The sequence below is a fragment of the Pristiophorus japonicus genome, chromosome 12, assembly GCF_044704955.1.
Source record: "Pristiophorus japonicus isolate sPriJap1 chromosome 12, sPriJap1.hap1, whole genome shotgun sequence".
In the NCBI taxonomy this organism is placed as follows: domain Eukaryota; kingdom Metazoa; phylum Chordata; class Chondrichthyes; family Pristiophoridae; genus Pristiophorus; species Pristiophorus japonicus.
In genome coordinates, this window is record NC_091988.1 from 37,669,254 (window position 1) to 37,682,063 (window position 12,810).

The window sequence follows — 12,810 nt, forward strand, 5'->3', positions numbered from 1 at the left end:
GGCAGACATTACAACTGGTCTGTCAATAGCAAAACTTGTCAAAGAAAAATAATTAGGGTTCCATTGATCATCAGCAAATTGTATGTGCGGGTTGTTGGGCAATATGTTTCTTTACAAAGTTTGTTTTGATCTAATAGACTGTGTATGATAGGAATTTGGAGGCACCATGGTCATCAGCCTTCCATCTCCAATAGCTGGGTGTGGTCAAGGGTATATGCAGGTGTACGGTGTATGCATAGAATCATAGAAATTTGCAGCACGACAGGAGGCCATTTCGGCCCATCGTGTCCGCACCGGCCAACCAAGAGCTTCCAGCCTAGTTCCACTTTCCAGCTCTTGGTCCGTAGCCCTGTAGGTTATGGCACTTTAAGTGTACATCCAAGTATTTTTTAAATGTGGTGAGGCTTTCTGCCTATACCGTCCTTTCAGGCAGTGAGTTCCAGATCCCCACCACTCTCTGGGTGAAGAAATTTTCCCTCATGTCTCCTATAAACATCCCCCTAATTACTTTAAATCCATGCCCCCTGGTTGTTGACCCCTCCGCCAAGGGAAACAGGTCTGTCTTATCCACTCGATCCAGACCCCTCGTAATTTTATACACCTCAATCAGGTCTCCCCTCAGCTTCCTCTGTTCCAAACAAAACAGACTCAGCATCAATCATTCCTCATAGCCAAAATTCTCCAGTCCAGACAACATTCTTGTAAATCTCCTCTGCACCCTTTCCAGTGCAATCGCATCTTTCCTGTAATGTGGTGATCAGAACTACACACAGTACTCCAGCTGCAGCCTAACCAGTGTTTTATACAGTTCAAGCAAAAGGTTCTTGCTCTTGTATCCCATGCCTCGACTAATAAAGGCAAGTATTCCATATGCCTTCTTAACCACCTTATCTACCTGGCTTGCTACCTTCAGGGATATGTGGCCATGCACTCCAAAGTCCCTTCGTTCCTCTACACTTTTCAGTGTCGTATCATTTAATATGTATTCCCTTGCCTTGTTAGACCTCCCCAAATGCATTACAGGTTGAGCATCTGAAAACCGGAGTTCCGAAATTCGGAATGTTCTGTAATCCAGACAGGAAGCTGATCCATGGCAGGGTCATCCAGAATCTGGAAAATGTACTAAAATCGGGACATTTTTTAAACTGATTTGCACTGCGAGTTAGGCCTAGGGAGGGGAAAAAACACCCCCAAAAATTCCAAAAAACAAAAAATAAAAATTCACAAATCACTCACAAAACCCTTACCTACTAAATCGCTGAAAAAGAATTAAAAAATAAAAACTTTAACGTAACTTTTTTGCAGGTCTTCAATGCAGGTTTTTCCCGGCTGCTGACGCTGCCGGACCTGAAACCGCCGACCCCCACTGTTCTGCCAATCTGCTTCACCGTCGGGTCCCCCCTGCTCCGCCGCCGGCCCACTATACCGCTGACCCGTTCCGCCGCCGACCCGATCCACCATTCCCTCACCCCCGCCCGCTCCGCCAGCGACCCGATCCACCACCAACCCCGCTCTGCTCCGCCACCGGCACTGCCGCCCCGATCCACCACACCACCCCCGCCCCCCCCCCCCCCCAGCTCCGCCGGCGATCTGATCCACCACACACCTCCTCTGCCCTGCCCCCCCCCCCCCCACCCTGCTCGGCCACCGATCCGATCCGTCACCGCTCCCCCCACCCCCCCCCCCCTCCCCCGGCTTACCTTGGTCCAGGCATTTTCAGATTCGGGATGTCGGAAAAACGTTCCGAAATCTGGAAATACTCGAAATCCAGAACGGCCTCAGTCCCAAGGTTTCCAGATTTTGGGTACACTACCTGTACTTATCTGGATTGAATTCCATTTGCCACTATTGTGCCCACCTGATCAGTACATTGCTATCTTCCTGCAGTCCGCAGCTTTCTTCTTCATTATCAACCACACAGCTGATTTTAGTGTCATCTGCAAACTTATTAATCATACCCTCAACATTCAAGTCCAAGTCACTGATATATACCACAAAAAACAAGGGACCCAGCACTGAGCTCTGTGGAACCCCACTGGATACAGCCTTACAGTCACAAAAACACCCATCGACCATTACTCTTTGCTTCCTGCTTCTGAGCCAATTTTGAATCCAAATTGCTACTTTGCCCTGGATCCCATGGGCTATACCTACTATAACATTTTGGAGGCAAGCATTTGTTCACTTTTTGGCTACTGTAAACGTCAGCAGACACTTGCCCCAGGCACCTACCAGATGGAATTCCACCCCCCCTCCCCCCCCCCCTCCCACCCCCCATTCCTCCTATAAAAGTTTTGGTGGATTGAGTATTGATCTATGCCTGACAGATGAGTGAATCTGTAAGCATTTCACACCAAAATATATTCTTTGAAACATTCTCCCACTGTGGAAGAGTTTATTTTCCCCATTATCTTGCTGAAGAATCCCTCCAGTGCAGAAGGTGATTTACCTCAATAATCTATGTTGTTGGACCGTTGCAAGGGCATCAAGCTCCTACAGATTGATGGGGCATTTTGATAAGGAATTGCAACCCCTATTATTCTGCAGCAGCTTCTGAACTGTTTGATTATTGGCATTGACTACAAAATTGTAGCTCAAGTCTGGAAAAGTTCTTGTCAAACTTTGTTCACCCAGACTAGTTGCCATAGGGCTGGATGACTCGTGGAACACAATATATATATACATTTAAACGCTGTTACAACATAAAGTGGAAATCTGAAAGTATATCTCAATCTGTGCCGTTACTTGCCTTGGGACATTGGTGGTTGTTTCAGTGGAGCAAAGAGAGTCTGAGATAACTAGATTAGATTGATTTAAACAATGGAAAAAAATGCATTTAAGATCAGTTAATTGTTGAGACGGGCATACAACTCTGAGAGGACCCTTTAATTTTGAAGAATGCAGAAATCTTTAAGATAAATATTTTAATCGTGTTCAATTATCTGTGTTCTTTGATTAGCACAATAAAATCTGTTATTTCAATAAGGTGTGGGGGTAAAAATCCTGCATACGCCAATTTCAGCCATTTAAAATGAACAATTTGGATGATTCAAAATGTCCAACTTACCGAAGTCCATTTGGACATTCCAGTCACAGCCACTCATGATGATCATATTCAAGAGCTGCTGTGCTTTCTTTAACCAGATGGTAAATCAAGGTTTTCACCTATTGGGAGACTCTTCCCTTGAATCTCCACTATTGGACAATCACTTACGGTCTCCTAAAGTCTTTGCAGTAACATTACATGCATTTGGAAACATGCTCTGTAACCTATAGATTATCTTTGATGAAATATAGACTCAGGTCTAGCAATTTGGTATCCCCGGAAACCTGGGATGAATGCTACCTGCTAGTTTACATGATTGTAGCATTCATCCCAGCGCTAAACGCAGTGCTGAGTGGCTGAACGCTCAGCAGGGGGTCCAGGTTCATGCGAGGCTAGCTCCAACTAAAGCTAGCCCGTATTACTTACAGCCAGTCTACACCTCTAAAAGGGAAGGTACATTCTGCCTGCAACAGATGATTGAAGTGGCTGGAAAGACAGTGGACAAAGTTGTAATTATTGCACAAAAAAGAGAGAGCATGCACCTTGGTTCTGTGATGTAGCACTGGAGGCCTTTGCTCAGGAGGTCAACTAAATCAGAGAGGTCCTCTTTCCACAGGAGGCCTTCCAGGCAACAAACCAGAATGCAGTGGGAGCAGGTAGCCACTGTGGTAAATGCCAGCAGTGTAGTCCTACGGACCTGAACTCAGTGCAGGAAGAAGTGTAATGATGTCACACGAGTGGTTAACGTCATGTCAATTTATCTCCAAATGCCATATCACAACACCTGCAACACTAGTCTCACACAAAGCTTAATGCACCACTCCCCCATCACTCACCTACCAACAATCTCTACCAAACATAACTCACCCTCACCTCATCCGCACACACTTACCACTGCTGCAAGCCTCAAATCCACATCTCACAGCTTAAAAACTGTTGGCTATTCAACCATGACAGCCCCATCATCTAAACACATTACGCCAGACTCACTGACACACTTCCCTTTCTCTTGCAGGAAAAGGTAGCGCATAATCGGCATCAGTAAACTTTAACTGGCAGGGGACAGGCTTGTCTGCATGACCTCACCCCAATGGTGGAGATGGTGCTGACCATTCTTGGCAGGGGCATTGCTGAGCCTATGGTTAGCAGTGGCATTGAAAAAAAAACAAGTTGTTGGTATCCTCATACATTATCTTCCTTCTTACATCATACTTCCCCCACATCCCACAATCTCTTCTGATTTACAAGCTGCACATGGTGTAAGTACACGCCTCCCCTCACTGCAACCCTACCCTTGTGCCTTTCTCATTTTAGACACCCAAGAAATCCAGCCTGTCCCACCAGTGGTTGAACAAGAAGAGAGAGGAAAGTGAAAAATAAAAAGAAACACCGCTACCTGATATCACACTCACAGCCATCAGCTCAGATACTGACACTCCATGTACTTTAGAGGATAGGTTCGACGCAGGACCTGCACGGGGTGAGAAACCGGGAAAAAGTAAGGTCCCACATGGAAGGCTGGTCAGAAACGTAAAGGCCCATGGGATCCATGGGAAAGTGGCAAGTTGGATCCAAAATTGGCTGAGTGACAGGAAGCAAAGGGTAATGGTTGACGAGTGTTATGCCACTGGAAGGCTGTTTCCAGAGGGGTTCCGCAGGGCTCTGTACTAGGTCTCTTGCTTTTTGTGGTATATATCAATGATTTAGACTTCAATGCAGGTGACATGATCAAGAAGTTTGCAGATGATATAAAAATTGATCGTGAGAAAGAAAGCTGTAGACTGCAGGAAGATATCAATGGACTGCTCAGGTGTGCAGAAAAGTGGCAAATGGAATTCAATCCAGAGAAGTGTGAGGTCATGCATTTGGGGGAGGGCGAACAAGGCAAGGAATACACAATAAATGGTAGGATACTGAGAAGGGTAGAGGAACAAAGGGTAGAGTATATGTCCCTGAAGGTAGAAGGACAGGTCGATAAGGTGGTTAAAAAAGCATATGGGATACTTTCCTTTATTAGCCGAGGCATAGAATACAAGAGCAGGAAGGTTATGCTTGAACTGTATAAAACACTAGTTGGGCCACAGCTAGAGTACTGTGTACTGTTCTGGTCACCGCATTAAGAGGAAAGATGTTCTTGCACTAGAGAGGGTACAGAAGAGATTTACAAAGATGTTGCCAGAACTGGAGAATTTTAGCTATGAGGAAAGATTGGATAGGCTAGGGTTGTTTTCTTTGGAAGAGAGGAGTCTGAGGAGAGACTTGATTGAGGTTTAGAAAATTTGAGGGGCATAGATATAGTGGATAGGAAGGACCTTTTACCTTTCGCAGAGGGGTGAATAACCAAGTGCCATAAGAACATAAGAAATAGGAACAGGAGTAGGCCATTTGACCCCTACGCCGTAGCTGATCTGATCATGGTGTAAGAATAAAAGTGTTCAGTAATGATAACATTGATTCTGTGTATGTATAAATGAGATTATACGAAGACAGTTTTGAAAGAGACAAAATGGACTTCTAGCATGTTCTGTGTGTATATTGTCTTCTGCCTGGACAGAGCTTCAAGATGTGTATTGGAAAACCATTGACCTAATCAAGGAATGCCACCAACCCTCCAGACAGACACATGTATGAGGAATAGCCAATCAGGAACGGCCCTGGAACCAAGACCCAATCCTGAGGCTTCCTGAGAAACAATGGCCGTAAGAGATATAAAAACTCAAACCAAAGATTGCTCTATCCCTTTTCTTAAGCACACGGCAAGGACAGGACCTCTCTCTACGAACAAAAGAGCAGGCCGTGTGCTTTGCCAAAGGGAAGTGACGAATACCTTTTTATAGCTTTTTATAAATCATTATTGTAACATCATTGTATCTCTGTTGTAACTAAGTAGATCCGTAGAGTAACTGACAACTACTGATAAATGTGCATTTGTGTGTGTTTAATAAACTATTCTGAATTGTTTTAAAAGAATCAGTCTCGCTGTCAATTTAATGCCAGAGATTCAGAAATCTTACAAATTGGGGGCTCGTCCGGGATCTGGCAAGACAGCTTTTTGATGATTCTTTTGAACAATTGGAAATTTCGGGAGTTGCGATTCTAACCTATGTTGCGAAGTATAATTATAAATGATTAAACGGATCGGGAGAGTTGCGTCTTAAGGAGCAGTCATCTCGATAGTTGTAACTGTTTAAGTGGGGATCCACCAGTAGTTATAGTCAAAAGACACAGGATGAAGGGATTGGTCATGAACAGAAAGCTAATAATTAAAAGAAATGTTGAGCTAGTTTATCAGGAGAAGTTGTCCAAAAAGGTACCGATAAAGGACATAGAAGAGTTACAGGCGCAGGCACGGTATGTCCATAAGGGCCAACATGTGTCCTTTGGGGAGCTAGTGCATTTATCCAGCAGAAAGTAGATAAAGGAGAGCTAAGGCTGGAACGGGCAAACGGTCTCGTGGCATTCAGCGCATTTTATTGTGCCCGGAGAGATGAGGAATTAATGAGGCAGGAGGCTAAAGTGATACAGGATTTAAAAGAATTGCAAGTAAAAGAGATTCAACTAAAAGAAAGAGAGATTGAAGGTATAAAACAAACAAAAGAAAGAAGGCCTCCAACTTGTGAAGCAGTTAAAAGAGGGATAAATACAGCATTTAAAACAAGAAATTGGTCAATTAAACCACAGTTTTAGGCGATTAGAAAGAGAGGCTGAACAGGCAGTTTCATTGCTACAACAACAAAGCCCCTCAAATTTAAATGCAGCAGCCGTTGTTGAAGCAAATTAAAACAAATTAAAACAAATTAGAGTTTAAAAAAATATAAATTGGAAAACTTAGGGCTTCAGCAAGAAATAGAAGATGTTGGGGGGGGGGGGGGAGCATTAAGGGAAGTAATTAAGAAGCCACATAGGGAGGCAGATCACTCCCAGTGCCAACTAAAAATAGCGAGGCTAAAAAGTAAGTTAGGGGAGCAGCAGGCCCTGGTATCTGCAGTAACACGGGGAGCCATAACAGAGTCAGCAGAAGGAGACAACGGGGAGACAGATTGGGAAGAGGAAGGCAGTCAGTATAGTCCCCAGGAGGGTGGTGTAGGATGAGATACCTTGGAAACACAAGAGCCAATCGTAGCCGTAGTAACCACATCTTTACGACGTAATACGCACGGCAACATCACCAGTAACCATACCAACTCATGGCCTATATCTGGTGCTGACGCCACTGCGTGTAGCCACGAGTTGGGGCCCATTAATGATGGGGACGACCCACTGGAAGTTAATAGGAGGTGGGAAAATTTCAGGAGGGGTCACCCCGAGTTGGAAGAGAGAGACTTAACACGAGTCCACCTTTGGCCTGTTCCACTTCCCTAAAAGATAATCTGCCAGACGCAGTCCTCCAGCCTGGCACAGTGTCTGATGCACTCATGACCGAGATCCTAAACCATTCATGAATCCAAAACTTGAACTTAGTGGCTCTGCTTAATCAGACCAAGCAGCGTCTAGAAGAGACCCCTCGAGCCTTCAGTAATCGCCTGTACGATATCTATCAATGTATTCAGAACCAGGCACCCGCAAATGCTACAGTAGGAAAGAATCAGGAACAATTTAAATCGATGTTCCTGACCCAACTCTGCTCTTTAGTTAAAACCACCCTGGGCATAGCCATGAGGCCCACCAATCAGTGGACAGATATAGAGACCAGTGCTCAAATAGCCTGGGAGATGGTAAAAGACCAGTTAAAGGTGAAGTCACCACCCACTGCAAATAACCAGTGTCAACGGTGGCGGGATCACGAAACTACCTCTTTAAGGGACAGTGTTTCAATTGTAAGAAGGTAGGCCACCTCGCAAAAGATTGCAGCAGATCCAGACCAGCACCGAACCATGATGCAATGCAGAGATACCTCCCGAGGGACGAATCCAAGCCCTCTGGGACAGATCAACGATTGGACCAGTTGGTAACCCTCATACAAACCCAAATTGCCACGGGGAGGATGCAAAATCATTTACCTGTGCACACAATCGCCGATGCACATTCATTAGAGAGACCCATTCAAGGATCGACTCTATGACAGGATTCGGCCCCCAAAAATTGGTCGGAAGTGGGGTTCCGACGTGTTGGTAGCGGAAGACCAGTAGTCCTTGTTGTCTTAAAAGGGGGCAGGCAGCAGATTATGCTTATCGATACTGGCTCAGTCGTTACCATTATCCACACCCCATACCCTGAATGGCATGCAGTGGCGGGCAAGGGTTGTATGACCCTTAAAGGGTTTTATGGTGATACAACCACCGCATATACAGGGAAGGCCACTGAACTTCAGTTGGAGGCCTCACCTGTAGGGTCCCAGCACCGATGCTGATGACCACCCCCGACGGAAGGGGAACTGTAGGGACTGATCTGTTGGGTCAGTATGGCGCGGTGATAGATTATAATCAGGACCGTGTTTGGATGGAATTGAGAGATAAGGCAGGAGTGATAGAAATTTCAGATGCTCACTCGGTTTTTGTTATTAAAAAGCCATCTGAGTATGACCCTCCGGGGAGCGAAAATGAAGCTGTGGCCAAACTAATTCAGGAACACCTAGCGGTGCTTGCCACATGCAAGCATGATGTGGAAAAATGACAGGCGAGGAATCTATTGAGTACCCCCCCACTCATTCACTAAACAGTACCCCATCCCAAGAGGGAGTTACCCTTACATCCGAGACAACATAAAATCCCTAGTCGAGCAGGGTGTTCTTAGGATAGGCACTTTCATGACCAATTCATCCACATGGCCGGTTAGAAAGCTGGCGACTGACTATTGATTACAGAAAGTTAGGGCTAGACTTTCCACTTCACATTGCCCATCTATGGCCCATCTATCGCCCAAAATGGACCTCTATCACCCATTTTGAGCAAAAAATGGAAACTAGGCCCAAAACATCGCCGGAAAAACAGGTGCCTAATTTTCCACTTTGATCGCCGAGCTGATCGCCCAAATGATCGCCCACACAAGGCCCATCCCAAGTTTCTGCACCTAGCATGCACTTTGCTGGGCTGATGCAAGGCCCAAAAGAGTGCTGAAAAATAGTTGCTTTTTCAGGGCCTAAGAGAAGGAAATGGGCACTAAGGACGCCATTTTGAACTTTGGAGGAAGGGTGGAGAATTAGTTGTGAGTCATTTAGAGAGTAAAATTGAAGAAAATTGTACTCAGAAATTTGGGACAGGGACTATAAATAGGTATTATCAACTTATTTATGCTAAATAGATCTCATATATTGGAATTATTTTGTAAATAGTTTTTACATAGTGAAGTTATGTAATGATGTTGTTGGGGCCTATCAAACTGACTGGTATACAGCTTAGAGTACAGAGAGGGCAGACTACAGTGATTAGAGAGTATAGATTAGGGAGATTATTAAAATTATTGAAAGTAATTATCAATAGTGATGGGGCCCATGCTTTCCCTGCCTTTAATTGCAACTGTTCACACACTGGTTACTGAAAGGATCAATCGAAGAAGTGGCAGAGAAATGCGTAGACGGAGACGAAGACAGAGGAGGAGATCGTATAGCCAATGAAGGGACTTGGAAAAGCAATCCTACCTGAACTTGTCTGAAAGTGCTTGTCTTAGGAGGCTGCGATTCTGGAAGGAGGTCATCGATGAGATATGTCAATTCGTCAAGGATGATCTGCAGCCTTCCAACACCATCAGAACCGCACTGTCCGTTGAGGTAAAGGTTGCTGCTGCCCTAGCCTTCTACGCATTGGGATCTTTTCAGGCTTCAGCTCGTGACATCTGCCATATCTCTCAGCAAGCTACACTGTGCTGCATTCAACAGGTGACTGAAGCCCTTTACGCTCGCGGGATGGACTTCATAAGCTTCTCAATGACCGGGGAGGCACAAACCGAGAGGGCTTTGGATTTCTCGAGAATAGCAGACTTCCCCAAGGTGCAGGGAGCAATAGGCTGCACGCACATTGCCCTGAGAGCACCCTTAAAGAACGCGGAGGTGTTTCATAACAGAAAGGGGTTCCACTCACTAAATGTGCAGCTTGTTGTCGACCACAATCAAACAATTATGACAGTAAATGCTACATTTCCTGGCAGCATCCATGATGCGCGCATCTTACGTGAAAGTGCTATCCCTGACCTGTTTGCTAATCAGTCAGAAGGTCACGGTTGGATGCTGGGCGATAAAGGATACGGCCTTGCCAGTTGGCTCATGACCCCTCTGCGTAATCCTGTCATTGAAAACAGAAACGGTATAATGATAGTCACATAGCAACTCGCAACATCGTTGAAAAGACAATTGGAGTCCTAAAGCAGCGCTTCAGATGTCTGGATATTTCTGGAGGCAGCCTCCAGTACCGCCCTGACCAGGTCGCTGTGTTTATTGTGGTGTGTTGTATGCTGCATAACCTAGCTATAAAGAGAGGACAAATAATGCCAGATCATGCTGCAGGTCCACCTCCAGAAGGAGATGAGACAGAAGAGGCAGCCGGCAAGGAGGAACAGGCGGGAGAGGACGTGGGCGAGGACATAGGGGAACTTAATCAGCATGGTGATCCAGCACCGGTACCACCTCACCTTTCCCTAAGACCAGTACCCAGTGGCAGTTACACGGCCGCTAAGTTTTTGCGTCAGCAGCTCATTAATGAACGCTTCGCATGAGCTATTATTGTTGATATTCAAATGTTCAATTACAGTTACGGTTAATCAAAAGTTTCATTTCCGTGGGGAAACAGAATAAACAAACAAATATGCATGAAAAACTGTACGTTGTAAAACTTATGTAACTAAGAGAGAAAGTACAAAAGTTGGAGAGAAACTTTTTTTTTATTAAGAAACAAAATTTTTAAAGAACTAATGAACACCCTCCCTCCAACCCCCCCACCCCCCGCGCCAACCCACCCTTCCCTCAAAATCCCCAAAATGTTAGAAGAAGAAATTGAAAATTTAAGTATTAATAATAAGTGGCCATTTAAGTAATGATAACAAGTGACCATTTAAGTAAAAATAACAAGTGACCATTTCAGTCATGATAACAAGTGACCATTTAACTGATGATAACAAGTGACCATTTAAGGAAAAATAACAAGTGACCATTGAAGTAAGAATGACAAGTGAACAATGAAGTAATGATAACAAGTGAACATTTAAGTATTGATACAAGTGCCCAATTTAGTAACAATAACAAGAGAATAATAAAGTGATAATAACATAATAACAAGTGAACATTTATGGAACAACGGAACTATTGAAAAGCACTCCCCCCTCCCTACCTGCGGCCACGTTTCCCTCCAGATCCTGTCCCACCCCGTGTTCGCACCCCACCCGCCCGTTTTGGTCTCCGCAGACCGACACCAAGACGTCGTGCAGAGTGGGATGGCAAGACTTCCTGCCATGGTGAAGGTAACAGAGCAGAAGCAGAAGCCTTAGGCTCTACTTCCGAATCAGGAGGAACTGTGTCCTCCGTACTCGCTTGTGTGCTTGGGGTCTCGTTGCAAGTGGACACGACACATTGGGGTGCAGCGCCGTGTCCAGCCAGCAACGCATGCCGTAGGGCATTTGTTGCGGCTGTCTGCTCCCTGATCGCCTCCAACGTCTCCCGAGCAGTCTGTGACTGCTCAGAAGACCAGCTGGAGAAGCGCGAGCAGAACTCGCTCCAGGTTGTGGAAAACTGGCTCCAATGTGATGAGAAACCCGCGAACCCCTGTTTAAGGTTGCGACCGATCGCGACCGTCTCCCTGCACAGGGATAGTAAGCTCTCTGTCTGGTCCTCCATGGCAGGCGAGTGCATATCACGTTGGCCGGACTGCCGTGGGGTCACCGTCTGCAATGTCACGCGCCTTGGCGTCACCACCTGCACACCGCTTGGTCCCGGTGCCTCATCTATCTCAAAAGAAATGGCTGCAGGTTGTTCCCCCCCCACAAAAAAATCTCCTGTTCTTCCTCCTCTTCCTCCACCTCCTCCTCCTCCTCCTCCTCCTCCTGCTCACGCACAGCAGCAGCAGGATTCTGCACTGGCTCCTCCTCTGGCTCTTCCTCCTGGGAGGCTCCTGAATGTTTAATGGACATGTCCGCTGACTCCAGTAATACTTGTTGACCTTTGAAAGACAAATGGAAGTTATAAATAATGTTTAGCAATTCAAATCAATTCATCTCAATTTTTCAAGAACTCAAAACATTACCATTAGCCCATATGCACAAGCGCTCACCAGGCCTAACATGACCTAATTTGAAGATCAATAGTACATCTCAATAGTATAACTCAATTATATATCAAATTAAAGTATCATTGCATAGGATTACCCACGTAACAACTGTTTACTATTGATTCACACATTGCACAGTTCGCATTACTCACGTGACTCTAGGGTGGGTTTGGCCACACCACAGGTTGTGACCGAATGGCTTTCTGGCCCTACCAAGGCCACTGCAAGCTCCTCGTAGGCATTGAGCGACTGCAGCATGGCACAGCTCCTGCCCGTCCTGCGTTGCTCTCGCTGGTTGATAGATATCTTCTTCTGTAATAGATAAGGTAACATTGCACGGCATAAGCAAATGGATTTGGCAATAAACATTTAAGACTGACAGATTTTTAAGTTCAATTACAAGTTTGCACTACATTGAATAGGAATAAGATATTTCATACTGTAACATTCAAATTTATGTTGCGGTTCATAAATGTAATCATAATTGAATCCTAATTTAGTTATTTAGTTATGCTTAAAGATTACGAGACAACATTGCAGATTCTAATTAGAATTTCCATACATCATTAAATA